General features: G+C 38.2%; 1 pseudogene; it reads right to left on the bottom strand.

Annotated features, from left to right (window-relative positions):
- Positions 1-1584: 1584 nt before the first annotated feature.
- Positions 1585-2295, bottom strand: LOC120224849 (annotated as a pseudogene).
- Between the last annotated feature and the right edge of the window lie 1004 nt (positions 2296-3299).

Raw genomic sequence — 3299 nt, 5'->3', positions numbered from 1 at the left:
ATAAACAGGCAATCCTTGTGTAGTTCAAAAATAAAACAAAACATTGAACTTGTCTTTCAAAACATTGAACTTGTCTTTGTGTTACAGTACATTATATATGTATATATGCATATTTATACACACACACACACACACACACACACACATAGCACTAGAATAAAACCATCTATCGGTTTAAATGTAGACCGCAATGATATTATGACTTGGCAAAAATGTTTTAAGGGAGTAAGCAGTGTCCATGAGAGAGAGAAAGAGACAGAAAGAGAATTATTTGCTCTAAACTTGCTGATACTTAAAAATAATCTTAAACATAATAAGAATTGTATCAAGATAAAATAATAGCTAAAGACTTGGTCAGAAAAGTATACATCTTTCTTTTTTTTTATATTTTAACATTTATTTATTTTTGAGAGACAGAGACAGAGCATGAGCGGTGGTGACGCAGAGAGAGAGGGAGACACAGAATCCAAAGCAGGCTCCAGGCTCCGAGTTTTCAGCACAAAACCTGATGCAGGGCTTGAATTCATGAACCATGAGATCATGATCTGAGTCAAAGTCGGATGCTTAACTGACTGAGCCACCCAGGCACCCCAAAAAGTATTCCAATTTCTGAATATAAAATTGAAGAGATTAAATTTTATTGTCGTCTTATAATTCAATATAATTATTTTCTAAAATATTAACCGATCAGAAAAAGAATATACAACCTCAGTATCCATCATCTTTCTTTTTGTAATGTTAGTAGCAATGCTCATGTGATATATACTTTTTAAAAAATTTTTTTTAATGTTTTATTTATTTCTAGGAGAGAGAGAGAGAGAGAGAGAGAGACAGCGTGAGCAGGGGAGGGTCAGAGAGAGAGGGAGTCACAGACACTGAAACAGGCTCCAGGCTCTGAGTTGGCAGCCAGCACAGAGCCCGATGCGGGGCTCGAACCCACGAACCGCGAGATCATGACCTAAGCGAAAGTTGGACGCTTAACCGACTAAGCCACGCAGGTGCCCCTCATGTGATATATACTTCTATAGTTGTGTGAGTATAACTGTAGTAGAAGAAAAATTAAATTTATAGAAACAAATTAAAATTCACCTAAGACTTTGTATGAATTCAACAGAAGTAATGGTTGTACAAACTCTATATCGGTTTGAATGTGGAAGATCTAAATATAAGTGAGCAGGTGACCCATACAGGTCCTACCTTCAATGTGTGAAGTGACTGAAGGAATAAATCACCGAAGGACTACTTAAGACTAGAGATATACAAGTATTGCACTGGGTATTTTCATACCTCATTACTCTAAATTTCTTGTATGTTGATAAGATACAATTGATACAGATGGAAAACACATTTTAAATATTGAAGAGCTAGAATCTTTTACTAAGTGTGAAAATAACATAAAAAATGCAGTGGCTCTAATTCTGGCAAGTTTGTGGCCTGCTAAAACTGTTTTTCAATGCTCTTATGGAAGCTTCATTTGACATAGGTTCACCAAGGGCCCAAATTGGCTAATATAAAAATAAATAAATAAACTGAGGGTCTGTCTAAAGTTTCACATCCAAGGCCATAGCATCAGGCAGCACCCATTCATTGAATGGTAGAGTTGTAACTGGCATTTCTGAGGTGCAGGTACAATGTAGGACGATAATTCTCCAGATACAAAAGTTTCTTCTCACTGTTAAAATCTCCACATTGCTTTTGCTTTGTGAATTTTACTGCACCTTCATATTTTATTCGACCTTCATTTAATGCTCAGGCAACAAGCACGGAAGTTCTCCCAAGACCCACAGCACTGTGAACTGCAATACAAGATTCAGGATTTTCAGGAAATTTCTTTTTTACGAGTTTCAACTACTTATCAAAAATCTGGCTGGATGGTGGTACACCATCATCAAAAGGCTGGTCCAGAACCTGGATGCCCTCTTTCACCAAAATGGCAATGTGATAAGCTGCTTCACACACACTCATGATGGTGATAACTCCGTTCTTCTTCTTCTTTTTTTTTTAAGTTTTTTTTTATTTATTTTGAGAGAGAGGGAGTGAGAGAATAGGGGAGGGACAGAGAGAGATGGATAGAGGGTCCCAAGCAAGCTCAGCACTGTCAGTGCAGAGCCTGATGTGAGGCTCAAACTCATGAACCCTGAGCCAAAGTCAGTAGCTTAACCGACTGAGCCACCCTAGTAACTTTATTCTTAAATTCTTGTAAGAATTTGTTTAAGGAGGCACTAGTTCACGGTGCACAATAAGAAACCTCATATTCCTGTATGCAGTCTCTACAGGAGCAGGACAGTTCATCCCAGTTATGTGGACATTATTAAATTTTTAAAAAGTATAGAAAGGAGCTGAAGTCGACTTCAAAGTACACCAGTTGAACATTTCAGTGAGTTAAATATAAAGTTGGAAGAAATAGCAAATGAAATCAACCTTCAAACAAAAATGTCAGGGTGCATTAATACTGAGACCCTAGAAAACAAGTGCACTCAGCTTTACCCTATTCAGGTCAGAACTCATGTAAAATGTTCTGCATTCAGTTCTTAAATGTTCCAGTTATTCGTTCTTATGGAAACTTCTCAGGTACTAACATAACAACTTTCTAGAATTCACTAGTCTACAGAGAGGTTGGACTACCCCTTACTAAGTCCATAAATGTGTGATCAAGAACACCAGAGAACTGAGGGATGTGTTCGCTCATTGATGAATGTGGTCTGATCAGACAATGGTCCCAAGGCAGAAGTGACCGGGGCTCAGAGCACAGCTCAGTGGAAAGTGCATCTCAGAGCAGATCTATTCCCATCTGAGTCCAAAGCGTGCCATAAGCAGTCTATATCCCAAGCCTTCTCTTTCTCCTTTCTCTGCACAAAGGACAAAGGGAGAGTTGGGCCACCAGTCACAATCAGGGATCAGGGGATTTCGGCCTAGCACTGATTACGACAGGTGAGGCTGGGGTAAAGATACACCTGGAGCATCTCAAAAGGAAAGTGGCAGCTCACACGCCAGAGTTGTTTATTTCTATGGAAATGTTTCACAAATTAGTCTATAGATCTTGCCATGCATCACTTCTAAGCACAGATCATGTTTCATATTAGATGACCAGTAAGTATCATTTCCCTTTCTTCATATAAACAACAAACAAAAACTGATATTAGACGTTGTCCTGTATTAACATGACAATTTAATAATCATTTAACAACACAATAATTGGTTATTATGCTGATTATTCTTTTGATGCAGCTGTTAGGAGGCATCATGGTCTAGGCTGGCCTAGAAATCATTCAGTTTTTCTTCCATTTGCTGCAGAACTG

This window comes from Hyaena hyaena, unplaced genomic scaffold (genome assembly GCF_003009895.1).
Source record: "Hyaena hyaena isolate Hyena2069 unplaced genomic scaffold, ASM300989v1 scaffold_1272, whole genome shotgun sequence".
Lineage (NCBI taxonomy): Eukaryota > Metazoa > Chordata > Mammalia > Carnivora > Hyaenidae > Hyaena > Hyaena hyaena.
This window is presented reverse-complemented; position numbering and strand designations above follow the sequence as displayed.